General features: G+C 42.2%; 1 protein-coding gene across 1 annotated transcript in view; it reads right to left on the bottom strand.

The window, feature by feature from the left end:
* MDFIC (MyoD family inhibitor domain containing) overlaps positions 1-823 on the bottom strand; it is a 79,450-nt gene extending 78,627 nt beyond the window's left edge. Inside the window, exon 1 of the mRNA XM_069976320.1 lies at positions 505-823. The gene's annotated coding sequence lies outside the window, so the exon portion shown is untranslated. The remainder of the gene's footprint in view (positions 1-504) is intronic.
* Positions 824-17,438: the final 16,615 nt, after the last annotated feature.

Below are 17,438 nucleotides of genomic sequence, written 5' to 3'. Positions count from 1 at the left end.
AATTCTGTCCTGTGCCCAAAACTTTCGGACTGTATTGTTAAGAAGATTGTATGTTCACATGCGCTGGCATATCGATATCAGTTTATGGATGAAATGGTCATAGAGGAAAGTTTCAGCACCATATGAGATGTAGCAAGTAAGGTTGTGTTCACACTAGCATAATACGGATGCATTTTTGTGTCCGTATTATGGCTGTAAGCACTGGCCCTACCAGGTCTAATGAGCTGAACTGACATGCTATTTTATTGCTTCAGAAGAACCCCTTTAATACTCTGCACATCATATCTGTCTATCTATTTAAATGCGTATATTGCCCAGTTTACTAGATTTGTCTCCTTTCACAATAAAAGTGTTACATTTAGCAACTAGTGTTTTCACTCTGTAAGGGAAAAAATGCTGACAGCAGTGTTCTCAGAGATAACCAGCTCAGTGGCCAGCACACAGCCTGTGAAGATATACAGTTCATGTTGCTGTGTTTAAGCATAGACAAAGTACTGTACTTACTGCACAATTCTCTTTTGAGGTCCAGCAAGGTTCTGTGCTGCGAGTTTCCTGTCTGTCTGTCTGTATATGTAGTATACAGATGCCACGGTAACATTCGCTCCTCTGTTACAGGACAAAAACTTTCTTCAGGTCTTCTGCTCTGTTATATCTTGCTCTGCATGCTTAAGCGTCTGTTCCCAGGAGGGGGGGATCACATAGGCATATTACAGCAGGTCATGGGTATTTTGCAGTTCAATGTTCAGCTCTCTTCAGCAGAGGCCAAATGTTCAGACACAAATACATAGTGCTGCTGTTGTACTCTCCAAGTTAGCAGCCATTACACAACTCTGATCCAGAACTCTACATACTGTAAAGCTTACCAACACCCCCACACACACATACCATCACACGCCATCTAGTGCTTCACTGCATATATGTAACTTTTTAGAAGATAAAACTCAGTTTGAAACACCCAGCTCACAGCAGCTAAAGTGGCTGTCACAGTATATCAGAAAATCAAATGCCCCTGGCTGCTCCTAGTAATTCATCTATATGCAAACTTGGACAAGAAAACCTTTTGTTACTGTTTGCGTCAAAAAGACTTTGCTTCCCTCAGAAATCATTATGGTTTTGTGCTGTAAAATAAGCACAAAACAGTCATAACTAAAGGAGTGTGGTCTCTCATTCTTAAGTGTGAGATTTTTCTGTGTCCAGCAGATGGTTATTTGTGAATAATCTACTTTTATCAATTTTATTATAAGAAAGTCAGGAAATGGTTATAAATGAACTAGTGACTGGGCTGGTGGTGGAGTGACTGACAGCTACCTCTGACCTCTGAGCCGAGCATCTGGATGACATTAACTTAGTGCCAAAGGGAAATGATCATGGCTTTACCTTATAGATTCTAATCAGGTTATCCCTAAACCATAACAGTCTAATTCAACAAATGATTCAATTTACCAATTGTTAGCGTGAAGGAAACTATCTTGATATTCCATTTAAGATGACATCAGTAGTTAGATGTCAGCAGCCAACTAAGAGGTATTTTTTCAGTTTTAAATATTTCTGTATTAATAAACTTTTTATTCAGTCACAATGTAATGCCTTTTGCATAATGTGATTAGACATAGAACTTTTGTTAAATATTTGTTACAGTATATGGCTGGGTTCACACTATGTATATTTGAGGCTGTATTTGTGAGGCTGTATAGCAACCAAAACCAGGAGTGGATTAAAAACACAGAAAGGCTATGTTCACATAATGTTGTAATTGAGTGGATGGCCGTCATTTAATGGCAAATTTTTGCTGTTATTTTAAAACAACGGCTGTTATATTGAAATAATGGCAGTTATTTACCGTTATATGACGGCCATCCACTCAATTTCAACATTGTGTGAACAGAGCCTTTCTGTGTTTTCAATCCACTCCTGGTTTTGGTTGCTATGAGGACCTGACTTGAGGACCAAATACTGCCTGAAGTATACAGTGTGTGAACCCAGCCTAAGAGTGAAAATCTGTAGTAAGCCACTCTCCCTATGTACGAGTATATTATTTACTTTAGTCGTGTTGATTTTTCTTGATTTTACTTTACATTCTATATGTTAACACGTTATCATACATACAAGAATAAAAATAAATAATAATAATAATAATAATAATTACTACAGTGTTGTAGTGTGCTACATATCCAATAAAATTTTTTGTTTAATTTAATTTAAAATTAGCATATTTTCCAAATGTATTTACTCAAATGGTATCTAGGCAGCGTTAGAAGCTGAGGCTAAGTTTTCCTCAAAGCATGCTTTCACAGCACAGAAATTTGGCAGCTGTAACTGTTGGCTTTGCTACAGAGGGCCATTAATACAGTTCTATATACTGTTCTGTAATGAGTGGTTCTTTAAGGGCCGAAAGCCAGCTGTTAACTTAAAGGGAATGTTTCTGTACATGTTAAGGCTTGAAGAAAAGGCTGTGTTTTGCAAGTTGCTACTGAACTATCTGTCAAGTAAAGCATGCAGCATAGGCAAGTTCAACTAATAATTTTTCATTTCATGACTTAAAAATGGTTTCATATACAATAGAGAATTATCAGTGTAATAATACTTTAATCCATCATCCACAATTATACCAAAATATGATATGCATTACAGCTCTATACATGCTTTAAGTTGTATGGCTCTGCAATATATCACCCTTAGAAGTCTTCAACAATATACTGTATATCCTTATACCTATAATGTCATACAGATCTTTTTCCATGAGAGTCTATATAAATCCCCAGAGAAAGGGTGCAATGTTCCATCAGTCACTATATTAGAGAATTATTCCACCGTAATACAATTTTATTTGGATGAACCATAGGGTGGGACATAGAGTGCCCATGGCTACACTATCTGTATAATGCCATTAAGTATTATTTAAAACCAGAACATTTTGTGATTTGCTTCTGGCAAATTTAGTACAGGAGCAGTCCCTCTTCCCTGTTTCCCTTTTCTTTTAAATTGCTCTAATAACCCCCTTCCACAGAGCTATGTTTGTAACTCTGAGCCTGGGTACTGACAGGAGCAGGAAAAAGAGGGGTATTTTTAGTGTCTCCTTAAGCTAGAAGTGGGACTACTGTCATTTTGACCTCTTCTGTACAGGGGCATAGCCTAGAATTCATGGGGCCCAATAGCAAAAAAATTGATAGAGGCCCCTTGAATCGTGTACCCCACCCCCACATACACATGCTTACCTGGCCCAGCTTAACACAGGAGGACTGCAGTGGGTCAGGTGAGTATGTGTGTGGGGAGGGGGGGCACTTGTGGCTGGAGGTGCATTTAAAGGAGAACTCCGGGCAAAATGTGTTTTTATTATGTTATTACATATATTACATATACAAATTACTAATATACATGAATTATGGGAAATGCAAATATAGTGCTATTTCCCTCAATTTAGTAGTTCAGGCAGGCTTGAATTTCTCAAAAAAAAAGTGACTTCACGACCCAGGTGTATGTACCTGAAGTGTCCAGCTGGGGGCAGAGTATATAAGTATAGACATAGAAGTCTCTGTAGAAGTCTCTGCAGAAACTATATGTAGTGCTATCCAGTGCCCATGCGATCACGCTCCCTTCTTGTTCTGTTCCGTGCCCCTGCGATCTCCCTCCCTCCCTGTTCTGCCCAGTGAGCACTCCTTATCTCCCGATCACCCCGCTCCTAATCTGCCGCCCCACCCCCTTCCGTGGTCCCTGGATCCCTGGACTCCCCACAAGAGGCTGATCCAAGATGCGGAGCCCCTTCTAGCGAAGGAGATGGCATAGGCTCTGGGCAGAACAGGGAGGGAGGAAGATCACAGGGGCACTGGGCAGAACAGGGAGAGTGATCGCACGGCCACTAGGCAGCACTACTAGGGATGGTCCGAACCGAGTTCCGTTCGGGTTCGTACGAACCCGAACCCTCGGTAATGATACCCGGTCTGCCCGCTCCGTGGAGCGGGCGGATCCAGCGGGAGGACCGCCTGAAAAACTGGGATACAGCCATAGCCATAGGCTGTATCCCAGTTTTCCAGGCGTTCCTCCCGCTGTATCCGCCCGCTCCACGGAACAGACAGACAGCGAGAATCTGCTGCCGAGCATTCGGGTTCGTACGAACCCGAACCTCGGCAGGTTCAGACCATCCCTAAGCACTACATATACTTTCTGCATAGACTTCTACAGAGACTTCTACGTCTATACTTCTACATATACTGCACCCCCTGCTGGACACTTCAGGTACATACACCCGGGTCGTGATGTCACATTTTTTAGGAGAAATTAAAGCCTGCGTGAACTACTAAATTGAGGGAAATAGCAGTATATTTGCATTTCCCATAATTAGTGTATATTAACATTGGATTGTAATAACATTTCTCCTTTAAATAAAAGAGTATAGTCTTGTTTTTCCACAAGAATTTGTGAGTGTGGTTATTTATTTTTATGTTGGGTATGGTGTGTGTGTGTGTGTGGGGGGGGGGGGGGGTAATGGCATGTGCAACTTCATGCAATTTTTGCTGCATATTTCTTAAAATCTGCATGCATCAATGATGACACTTGTGAAATCGCCCTAATGTGATGCATTCAGTCTAGGAGCCTAGGTCAGCATGAGCTGTAAATAGAACCCTGATTAAGTTGTCTGTACATTGGTTAGTGAAGTTTAAGATAGGTCCTGGAAATAACAACCCTCACAGGGTCTCTTTTAAAGATTGCATGAGAGCCACAGACACTGGTGAGAAAATAATTGTAGAGGTGTTAGTGGCTGTGTGTTTTTTTCTGTTTTGCATTTTATTTAGATTTTTTTTGTCCTCACACATGAAAGAGGGAGCTCATATAAGTTACCTTATATGCCATAGTTATTATTGACCATGGCAAATAAGAGGTTAACCTTAGTTATAGCAGGATTCTGGCTATACATTTGAGCATAAATCAAGCTACTCCATTATCACACAGCATCTCAGTCAGTAATACAGGGGGCTTCTTACTTCTTTAACCCCCTAAACAAGGTGTTACTACTCACCATTGCACCAGCAGGTAGAATGGGAGAAAGAGGAGGTACTTACCATATGTACACAGGTGCAATGGTGAGTAGTAGCACCTTGTTCATACTTGTGTTGCCTGGCGGCTGCCGACGGCGCCTGTGGGGTTTGGGGGAGCCCTTGGGGTTTGCTCCTGTGACAGTGGGGTTGCAGGGCCTTTCGCTTTCTTTGTGGGGTTGGCGTTCGCTGACCAGCACAGTGTCGTTTAGCGTAGGGACTCATGTGTATGAGAAGGCCTGCAAGTGGTACATGAGGCAATATCGTTTGTTCAAATTATATACTAACTTCTGATGTTGGTTTTTAATGTAGCTGAACAAGCTTTCGTATCAACCATGGGTGCGATGTGCAGCCATTTCTGTCCTCCAGGCTATTGCATTTTATGTATTCATGTCTCTTTTTTCTTTGTGGCTAGCACTCCTCCATTGTAATCCATTGTGATCCAAATTAGCAGGAAGCACCTGTGTGCATATGGTACGTACCTCCTCTTTCTCCCATTCTACCTGCTGGTGCAATGGTAATTAGCCCCTTGTTCACACTTGTGTTGCTTGGCGGCGCCTGCCGAGTTTAGGGGGGGCCTTGGGGTTTGGTCCTGTAAATGTGTGGTTGCAGAGCCATTCTATGGTCCCCCTTCCCTGCTTGCGCTTACTTTGCGGGGTTGGCGTTCGCTGACTGGCACAGTGTCGTTTAACCCCTAGGCGACTCTGGACGTGCCCATACGTCCAGGGCCGCCTCTATGTGTTCAGAGCGGGGCCGCGCGGCGGCCACGCTCTGAACCGCCGCGGTCCTGGGTGCCACTCGTAGCCCGGGACTGCCGCTATTAGCGGGCACGGTCCGATCGCCGTGCCTGCTAATGCAGAATTCGGATGCAGCTGTCAAAGTTGACAGCTGCATCCGATTACTTGATGCAGCCGTTCTCTGGTGTCTAGTGGGGAGGATCGCTCCTCCGGGATGTTGTAATGGCGCTGATCCCGGCTCGGCACACGATTGCCTCTGGCTGCAGCAGCCGGAAACAATCGATGTGCCTATCTCATCGATCTATGCTGCATATCTATGCAGCATAGATCTGTATGAGAGATCAGTGTGCTTATACTAGAAGTCCCCCAAATAAAAGTGTTATTAATAATGAAAAGCCCCCTCCCCTAATAGAAGTTTTAATAACCCCCCTTTTCGAAAACCATGTTGCAAATAAAAATAAATAAATAAACATGTTTGGTATAGCCGCGTGCGTAATCTCCCAAACTATTAATTAATCACATTCCCGATCTCGCACGGTAAATGGCATGAGCGCAAAAAAATTCCAAAGTGCAAAATTGCGCATTTTTGGTCGCATCAAATCCAGAAAAGTTGTGATAAAAAGCGATCAAAAAGTTGCATATGCACACAGCCCCATAGACCAAAGGATAAAAGCACTAGGAACATATATTTGTTAACAATGGTTTGAATTTATTACAGGCCATCAGATACAATGAAAGTTATACATGTTACATATCGTTGTAATCATAACGACTTGAGGAACATATATAACAAGTCAGTTTTACCCCAGGGCGAACAGCGTAAAAACGAAAAAAAAAAACAAATAAAAGAAATGCGTTTTTTTTTTCAATTTCACCACACTTTGAATTTTTTTCTGGTTTCGCAGTGTACTTTATGCAAAAATTCAGCCTGTCATTGCAAAGTACAATTAGTGGTGCAAAAAATAAGGGCTCATTTGGGTTTCTAGATGAAAAAATGCAAGTGCTATGGCCTTTTAAGCACAAGGAGGGAAAAACGAAAAACGCAAAAATTTTAATTGGCCCAGTCCTCTAAGGGTTAAGGTAGGGACTCATGTATTAGAAGACCTGCACGTGGTACATGAGGCAATATGGTTTGATCAAATTATATACTAACTTCTGATGTTGGTTTTTAATGTAGCTGAACAGGCTTTCGTATCAACCATGTGGTGATGTGCAGCCATTTCTGTCTTCCAGGCTTGAGCATTCTCAGTAATTTTATGCTGTCCTATCTCAGAGTAGCAATATATAGTGACAGAGAAGCTTAAACAGAATGATGTATCAATTACACTGTTCTGTGCACCTAGTTCAGAGAAACCACAGAATAGCATGGAAAATAAGTAGTCCTCTCCATTATGTGCATGAGCCCAGTAGTCCTGGATATTGAAGCAGAAAACTCCGCCCACCAGCTTCTGATTGGCAGTTATCTATCCATGCTGTGTATAGGCAGTCACCTATCAATCAGCAGCTGGAGGGCGGGCGGAGGGGTGTGGCAAGAATCCTTTTCTCCTGCAGGAGAATGGCTTAACAGACTGATGTACTGTAAGTAATACACCCATCTGTTCAGCATTTCTGTCACTAGTTTATGCTGCTGCATTTAGGGCAGCATAAACTTAGTGACAGATTCCCTTTAGCCATAAAAAAGCCTGTCATTTGAGAGACAGTGGGTACAGAGTTTCAGAGATACTTATGGCATGTGCAGAAGAAGTGCAGCTGACACGGCCTTGTGTTTTATGATATAAGGGGGGGGGGGAGGTCAGCATTTTATGCTTTTGAAGCTTTAAAGGTACCTGTCACTATGCACTTCTTCACAGTTGGACCATCAATTTACTGGTATGCCTGGTGTGTTTTGTGCACGACCCGTATCCTATTTATTAGGGCTTGTGCGTGGAACTTGCCTGGCATGGAAAGTTGCTTTAAAATCTTGATCTTTAGGTGTCATATGCATGTTCACACTGGACTGTGGAGAGGCGCATAGTGACAGGTACCCTTAAAAAACAGGCTGTATCTTTTAGATGTTGTTCTTATAACAGACTAAAATGCTCAAGTTTTGATAATGTTTATATATTAAAAGTAATCTTTTCATCTTTTTTTTTTTAAGACAGTGGCACATCTAACAGTCACACTATCTTGAAAAAAATGTGAAAGTCAATTTACAGTATATAGAACACATAAAAATAGGAATCAATTTACAAACTATTATGTTAAGATAATTGAATCTACTAATTCTATGAGGAATATATAAGGGCAATAAATAGCTTTTGTTATATTCTTTTGAGATGTCATTGAAACTTAATTTACATATATTTTTATAACAGTCCCAGGACAGTGTTTAGTTTTTGACTACCTTTTCCAAGGGAAATCAGTTCATGTACCCTGGAGGAGCTAATACTATTTTCTGTACAATGTAGCCCAGTTAACAAATACCTGCTGAAAATAAGCTAAAACCAGTTAATGCTTGCTTTCATAATTTATTTTTGTGACCTATTATTGGTTACATTTCTTCATCAAAAATAATCTATAAAAAAAAATCTATAAAACTTAAGGAGCTATGAGACAATGTCAATACAGATTGTGAATATACTATAAGCTCTCCTTCCGCCTGTTCCCTTGCAGACCTCCTGTCCCTATTGGACACCTGTTTCCCCTATTCAGATCCCTCTGTCCCCTCCAGACTCCTCTTATCCTCAAGGTATCTCTGTCCCCTGTATCCTCCTCCAGGCACCCCTGTCTCCTCCAAATTCCTGTATGCTCCTCCAGGCACCTCTGTCCCCTCCAGACTCCTGTATCCTTCTGCAGGCACCTCTGTCCCCTCCAGACTCCTGTATCCTCCTCCAGGCAACTCTATCCCCTCCAGACCCCTCTGGAAGCATGTGGCCTCCAGACCTCCTGTGCCTTTTAGGATGTCTGTCCCTCTCCAGACCCCATCCCACATCTCCTCCTAGACCTTCTGTCCCTATTGGATGCCTCTTCTCCCCATTCGGTTGTCTTTGTCTCTCCAGACTCCTCTATCTTCCTCCAGGCATCTCTTTCCCTCCAGAATCCTCTATCCTCCAATTACCTCTGTCCTATCCAGACTCCTGTATCCTCCTTCAGGCACTTCTGTCCTATCCAAACTCCTGTATCTTCCTCCAGGCACCTCTATCCCCCCTGACCCTTCTATGATCCAGGCACCTCTGTCCTATCCAGACTCATGTATCTTCCTCCAGGCACCTCTATCCCCCCTGACCCTTCTATCCTCCAGGCACCTCTGTCCTCTCCAAACCCCTCTATCCTTTAGGCACTGATGTCCCCCTTTAGACCCCTCTATCGTTTTCCAGGTACCTCTGTCCCCTTCAGACTCCTGTATCCTCCTCCAGGCACCTCTGTCCCGTTCAGACTCCTGTGTCCTCCTCCAGACACCTCTGTCCCATCCAGACTCCTGTATCCTCCTCAAGGTACCTTTGTGCCCTCCAGACTCCTGTATCCTCCTTTAGGCACCTCTGTCCCCTTCAGACTCCCCTATTTTCCTCCAGGCACCTCTATCCCCCCTGACCCTTCTATCCTCCAGGCACCTCTGTCCCCTCCAGACTCCTGTATCTTCCTTCAGGCACCTATGTCCCCCCCAGACCCCTCTATCCTCCTCCAGACCCCCTGTCCCTATTAAATGCCTGTTTACCCCCTTCAGAACCTGAAATTATTAATTAAATTATTAACCATGTAAGGACATAACAGCAGGTTACAGTCTTATAACCTTCTCTTTCTTTCCTTTCTAAGTGTTACTGTAATTAGTACAAGAACTTTAGACATGTCAAAAGTTTCGATCAGTCAGGGTCTGGATGCTGAACGGAAGCCAAAAAACTATTAAAAATTCCCCTGATTGTTTGCAATTTGTTGGCTTGTGTTGGATTTCTTCTTTTCTGAATGTCAAGGGGACAAGTCAAAAGTTTTGTTTAAGGAGACCCCTACTGAGAAGTTGCTCCAACATCAAAAAATGTCAAAAGTTTGTTAGCATGACAGGTACCCTTTAAAAAAATGGAAGAATCTGGCTTATATGGGCTAAAAAAATTTTTTGCTTCGTCTTGTTCCTCACTGAATAAACTGTATAACTAGGTCTTTATGTAGGTAAATAATTAATACAGTCTAGGAGAAGGTAAGGGCAGGGTGTTCCCTTAAACATGTAAAGACAGTACACCCCCCCCCCCCCCCCACACACACACACACACACACACACCCTCGATAGACAACAACCAGCAGTTAGGCACCAACAATGCATTGCTGGCTGGGTTTTGTCGAGCTCTGATTTAGGCTAAGTGGAACCAGTAATATTGTGACAGAGGAACACAACTTTGCTACTTATGCCCATGTTTTTTTCATTATAGGAGAACCATAATCATCATCATTTAACATTTACTGTCGTAGTGAATAGGAGATTCTTTCAGCTGTATTTCGTTGCCTCAATGCTTCTTGTAGCCATGACATGTTAGAAATTTACCTTTATCTAGATATGAAATGGAGGAGAAAAAGTAGAATGAGTGACAGGCAGAAAGACTTATTTATCAAGCAGTCTTACAATAAAGCTACATTTATGCATTGTCGGGTGTAGCCGTCAATGGTGCACAGACCCATTCATTGGTGAATGGTGATCCAGATCACGGCACAGAAACACCTACGGGTGTTTGAACAGGGCCATTCAAATGTATCATATGGACAGATATTACGGACATGGGAAAGAGGCATAAGAATTTTCTTTGTTGCCCATAACAGCCAATCACAGCTCAGCTTTAATTTTACTAGAGCTCATTAATACTTGAAAGCTGAACTCTGATTGATTTCTATAAACAACAAAGACCATTGTTACTGTTAGGCCCAGTGGCATAGCTACCATAGAGGCAGGGAAGGCGGTTGCTATGGGGCCCGTGGAGGGAGGGGGCCCAGGGAAGATAAGAGCCTCCTGTGTCCTTTTGCTTAACCCCTTATTTACTGCAGTGTGTAAGTGACCCAGTGTTCTCTAACATGCTGCAAAACAAAAAAGGGTTAATACTGAAGACAATTAACTCTCTGCCCGACTACTCTGATAACCTCTGACCTCTGTTCTATGAGTTCCTGCAGAGGTCAGGGGTTATCAGAGCTAATTGTCTTCTGTATTAACCCTTTTTTGTGTTGCAGCATGTAAAAGAACACTGGGTCACTTACACACTGCAGTAAATAAAGGGTTAAGCAAAAGGTAGTCAGCTCCTGCACCTATGTATATAACCATAGGATTCTGCCTCTGGCCACAAGAGAATTTTTTTTTCGCCACATCACAGAGTATTATGTATGTATGTGTATATATATATATATATATATATATATATATATATATATATGTATGTATATCAACGTGTAGGGGAGGGGGGCCCCATACAGTTTTTTGCTATGGGGCCCCATGAATTCTAGCTACGCTCCTGGTTAGGCCCCAGCTAGGCGTCTGTAATGCAGACCATAATTAAGGACCCCCAATTGCGGATTGCACTCGAGACCCATAAATTTTGATTGCCCTCATATATCCATATGTGTGACAGGGCTGTGATCCATACCACAAAAAAAAACAACACAAGTCCTAGTAAGGACCCACAATTGTGGCACGGATTACTACCTATATAAGTAGAGACAACTACAGATGCACTCTATGAACATGTGAATGAGGCCTAAGACTGCTTGATAAGTCTCATCCTTTGTCTTCCTGACTGAGGTTTCCTGTAAAATGTTTATGCAGTTACATTGTTCATACATTCACTGTACTGCATGGAGGTCTGTCAGTGTAACACTGGCTTATAGAGAGCATCCACCACTTTTATGTGACTATTATGTAGAATGGCATGTCTTAATGTAATCCCCATTTTATATTATTATCTAAATTAATTCTTCAGTTATTTTTAATAGTTACAGAGCATGAAGATAGTACATGGGAATAAATACACCTCTGAAAGAAGAACAGTCTTTAGGCTGTTAGAACAGAGTTTGATTTCATGCTTTGGTACACTGCCAGCCAGACCTTACCATTCATTAAATGTAAGTGTGTTTTACTTTTGGCTTACAGTGTGACAGATACCAGACACTGGAGCAATAGTACACGATATTGTAGGTACATATTTCCTAGTAATTATGGCGAGAACTAAAAGCCCTGTTTTGACTTATCCACCCTCAGCAGTATTTTTAATCTGTAATCGTATGATATCATTTATTTAGTTACATTGTTTGTTTATAATGAAGTATTATTTTAATAGCATTCTGTAGTACTGTTTTCCTTCATATTTTGTGTATATTGATTGATAGAGATGAATTCCGCACTCTTGTTTAGACATGTTTATTTTCATACATGAGGTTCATTGTGGTTCACTGCTCCTTAGAGCATCATTGTTTTTGCATAAGCATACAATTAAGTACATTTTGCCCTTCTTTACCCAGTAACTTTAAAGGTCTAAAATCAGATTGCTCTGTGACCACCTATTGGCCCCTGGAGAAAGCTGCAAGCCTACTGGTTAGTCTGAAAGTCTCAGAGTTGTCCTCTTCTAATAAACACAAGAGACCTCATCTTAATAGCCTTACTGGGGCATCAGGTGCCATGAAATGGAAAGACAATGGAGTGGTATCCTTTTTACTGTCCATCATCTCTCCTCTAAACAATTATATATTTTAATCATATTTCTCATATTCTCATATTATCATCATAGCGGTACCTCATTACAGTACCTGAAAAAGTTTTTTTTCTTACCTCTTTTTGTTTCTTTCTTCCTTTTGCTGCCCAATAGCTTAAATACTTTCTTTAAACCACTAAGAATGGTAGACTTTAGAGAATTTCCCTACTGAAAGTGTTCGCTTTTTTCAGTGACGTCACAACGAGCTGTGTTAACAGGCTCAATCTTGGGTCATGACATGGAGCTGTCATCGGTTCCTTCATTAAGGCTGGCCAATCCTTCCCTGCTCTTAGGCACACCTCCTAACCCCAGCAGACAGGGGAACAGCATTGCCATTGTACGTGGGGTTATGCCTCCCTAGCTTAGCTGCCTGTCTGCAACACCCCTCCCCGTCAACCCACACGCCCAATATCAGTATTAGCTTGGCAGCTGGCCCGCCCCCTACCCCCAGTAGCCTGCACGCCCGATATCAGCATTAGCTTAGCAGGTGGGCTGCTGAACTAATACTGATATCGGGCACGCAGGCAGGTGGGGGTGGGTGCGGGCAGGCTGCCAAGCTAATGTTGATATCGGGCATGTGGGATGCTGAATACAATCAGTGCTGACAGCTGCTGACCCATCTATGCTGGATATCAGCAATCTATCAAATGCTGCACATATGCTGGTGGGGGAATTGCTTGTAAGCAGTTCTGCGGAAGGGGAAGCTGAAGGTGGGCGTGATTGACTGCCGGCATACAGGATGCTGAGAATTGTAGGCACAGAGCCATCCTTCAGCTTCCCCTCCCACAGAACACAAAACAGGAATTTCAGTGGGCAGCAGTTTTCTTCAAACTGGAGGGCCCGAGAGTGGGAATGGTGTAACATGGTGTAAAGCATGGTATAAGTGTGATCCCCTGCCAAAACAGGAAAATAATTTTTTTAACACTTTGTTGGACTTCTCCTTTAAAGCTTTTACACCTAATGAACAATCGAGAAAAATACACTTCTGTTTGCTCCATAGAGCGATATATGCCTTCAACTTTTACACAGATGCTCTGGCTCACTAATTACACCAATGCTTAAAGTTCCATTCACTTCAGTGGAACTAAGTTGCAAAACCCCACCCAAACTGGAGACAAGGGTGGTGCTGTCTCTGGAAGAAAGTGACCATGTTTTTGTAGCACTGGCTAACCTCTTTAAACCTTACTTGACCTGAATTGTTTGTCGTTCTGTCCCAGGAGTGGATTGAAAAAAACAGAAAGGATCTGTTCACACAATGGTGAAATTGAGTGGATGGCCGCCATTTAATGGCAAATATTTGCTGTTATTTTAAAACAACGGCTGTTATATTGAAATAATGGCAGTTATTTACAGTTATATGGCGGCCATCCACTCAATTTTAACATTGTGTGAACAGATCCTTTCTGTGTTTTTAATCCACTCCTGGTTTTGGTTGCAATATTAGGACCACAATACTGACTGAAATATACGTAGTGTGAACCCAGCCTAAAGGTGTGCATTTGACTCTGCTGCTTATATGCATAGTGGCCTCTTTACCGCGCATGCGCAGGGAAGATGTCCCGTCAGAGACGGTAAAGAGGCCACTATGCATATATGAATATGCATAGTAGGCAGGACTGGAGGGGGGCAGGCTGGGTGGGACAAGCGGGTGCAGGGCGATGCCTAAAATGCTCCTAAGCCCCTAATTAGCATAGGGGCAATTAGGGAATTGCAGGAAACGTGAAGGAGAAGAAAATAATTATCTAAAGCAATCGAGTTACAAGGTAAATAGCTTGTGGGGCATAACAGCAGGTTCATCGGTCAGAACCTGCTGATAGTGCTGCTTTAAGCTTAAATCTCTTTTACGGCACTGGCTCCAAAACACTCTACTAACCCCTCTAGAAATATCCAGCACCCTAAAAGAAGCTCTTCACTTCATAAATCATTTACAGTATACATTTTGCTATTGCATTGCTGATCTGCGAGGTTCCCTAGTAAGAAGTAGGGATAATATAATATTATCACTACTTCTTAATATGGATGCTGGGCCATGTTACTCCAAAGTGACTTGTTATTGTTGGTGTTTACCATATTTTTCATCCGATGGTGTGATCCGATTTTTTTTTTTTATATTTCTGTTGTCTTTTGACTACTATTAGAACTTTTTTCATTTAATCAGCTACTTATGTCTTGAAATGTCATGTTGTTATACTTTGGGGGGGAATTTATCAACCCTCTATGCCTGCAGTTTGGTGTAGAAAAGTTGGAAAACTTTTGTGCGAACTCCAGTTTACCTGATGTATACTGTAACGGAAATGTACACTAGCTGGGGAGCTGACATGCAAGTCAAAGTGTGGTATGCGGGCCAGCCACTGCAGTGCCTGATTCATTAATTGGTAAACACTTCTTAACCCCTTAACGACGCATGATAAGTATACCCGTCCTGCGGCCATTAACCTCTTAAGGACATATGACGTACCCCTACGTCATATGTCCTCACTTGCACTTCAAAGCGGGGCCGCGCGGCGGCCCCGCTTTGAAGTGCCGCGATCCCGGGTGCCGCGAGTAGCCCGGGACCGCTGCTATTAGCGGGCACGGTCGGATCGCCGTGCCCGCTAATTAGCTAATCGGAGGCAGCTGTCAAAGTTGACAGCTGCCTCCGATTACCGGAGGCAACGTTTCCCTGGTGTCTAGTGGGGGAGATCGCTCCTCCGGGACCTTGTCCCGGAGGAGCGATCTCCGTTACTGATGCCGGCCGGGGACGCGTCCAAGATGGCGCCGTCCTCGGCTCGGCACTCGTTTGTATTCGGCTGCAGCAGCCGAAAGCAAACGAGTGCCGATCTCATGGATCTCTGCAGCATATCTATGCTGCAGAGATCTCAATGAGAGATCCAAGTGTATATACTAGAAGTCCCCCAGGGGGGCTTCTAGTATATGTGTAAAAAAAAAAAAAAAAGTGTTGTTAATAGTAAAAAGCCCCCTCCCCTAATAAAAGTCTGAATCACCCCCCCTTTTCCCAGGTTTTAAATAAAAGTAAACAAATAAATAAATAAATAAACATGTTTGCTATCGCCGCGTGCGTAATCGCCCGAACTATTAATTAATCACATTCCTGATCTCGTACGGTAAACGGCGTCAGCGCAAAAAAATCCCAAAGTGCAAAATTGCGCATTTTTGGTCGCATCAAATCCAGAAAAAATGTAATATAAAGCGATCAAAAAGTCGTATATGCGCAATCAAGGTACCGATAGAAAGATCACATCATGGCGCAAAAAATGACACCTCGCACAGCCCCATAGACCAAAGGATAAAAGTGCTATAAGCCTGGGAATGGAGCGATTTTAAGGAACGTATATTGGTTAACAACGGTTTGAATTTTTTACAGGCCATCAGATACAATATAAGTTATACATGTTATATATCGTTTTAATCGTAACGACTTGTGGAACATGCATAACAAGTCAGTTTTACCCCAGGGCGAATGGCGTAAAAACACATTTCCCCCAAATAAAAGAAATGCGTTTTTTTTTTCAATTTCACCACACTTTGAATTTTTTTCTGGTTTCGCAGTGTACTTTATGCAAAAATTCAGCCTGTAATTGCAAAGTACAATTAGTGACGCAAAAAATAAGGGCTCATGTGGGTTTCTAGGTGGAAAAATGCAAGTGCTATGACCTTTTAAACACAAGGAGGAAAAACCGAAAACGTAAAAACGAAAATGGGCCATGTCCTTAAAGGGTTAAGGGGGATCAGAGAGGGCTCCCGGCATGAGCCCTCTCTGCAGCCCGTGGTATTTGAATAGTGTATGTGGCCCCTCTCCCTGGGGTCTAGTAGGGGATCTCCCCTCCACGATGCTATCGCGGAGGGGAGATCCGTTGTAAAGAGCCGGCCGGTGCTCAGCGTCGGAATGATGCTGATCCTGGCTCAGCAATCCATTTAAATGGTCTGCAGCAGACCATTATAAAAGAGCACCGATCTGATGGATCGGTGCTCTGTTGTATACACAGCATTGATCTCAATGGGAGATCAGTGCTGTGTATATAGAAGTCCCCCAGGGGGCTTCTAATTACTGTATGTGAAAATAAAATACAGTGTTTTTATTAATAAATAACCCCCTCCCCTAATAAAAGTCCAAATCACCCCACTTTTCCCATTTTATAAATAAAAATAAATAAATAAAAAATAAACATATTTGGTATTTCCGAGAGCATAATCGCCCGAACTATTAAATGCTTACATTTGTGATCTCGCATGGTAAACAGCGTAAGCGCAAAAACCCACCAAAGTGCAAAATTGTGCATTTTTGTTTACATTAAATCCAGAAATATTTTCATAAAAAGTCATCAAAAAGTCGCATATACGCGAACAAGGTATGAAAAGAAAGAACAGATCGCGGCGCAAGAAATGACACCTCACACAACCCCATAGACCAAACAATAAAAATGTTATAAGGATGGGAATGGAGTGATTTTAAACACATTTAGTTTTCTTTAAAAGGTTTAAATTTTTTAAAAGCCATCAAATAATATAAAAGTTATACAAGTTACATATCGTTGTAATCGTACTGACTTGAGGAACATAGATAACATGTCAGTTTTACCATAGCACGAACGGCGTAAATACCAAACCCCTCAAAATAAAAGGAATTGCATCTTTTTTGCAGCATATTTTATAGAAAAATTAAGTCTGTATTTGTAAGTATAATTGGTGTCGCGAAAAATTAGGGCTCATGTGGGTCTGTAGGGGGAAATATGCAAGAGCAGTGGCCTTTTAAACATGAGGAGGAAAAAATGAAAGCGCAAAAATGAAAACTGTCTCAGTCCTTAAGGGGTAAAGGGCCTTGTACATAGGCAGTGAGCATTGCTAAAAAACAATCCTGCAGCTGATAACCGGCAAATCAATGTCACGGCCCATCCCCGGCTGATTGGGTCTTTAGAGCAGGCTTTTATATTTATTGTTGTCTCACACACATCATCCTGTGCAAACAGGGCTATGTG

Source organism: Dendropsophus ebraccatus, chromosome 1 (genome assembly GCF_027789765.1).
Source record: "Dendropsophus ebraccatus isolate aDenEbr1 chromosome 1, aDenEbr1.pat, whole genome shotgun sequence".
NCBI classification, from domain to species: Eukaryota; Metazoa; Chordata; class Amphibia; order Anura; family Hylidae; genus Dendropsophus; species Dendropsophus ebraccatus.
The sequence above is the reverse complement of the archived record's forward strand: the minus strand, read 5'-3'. Positions and strand labels throughout refer to the sequence as shown.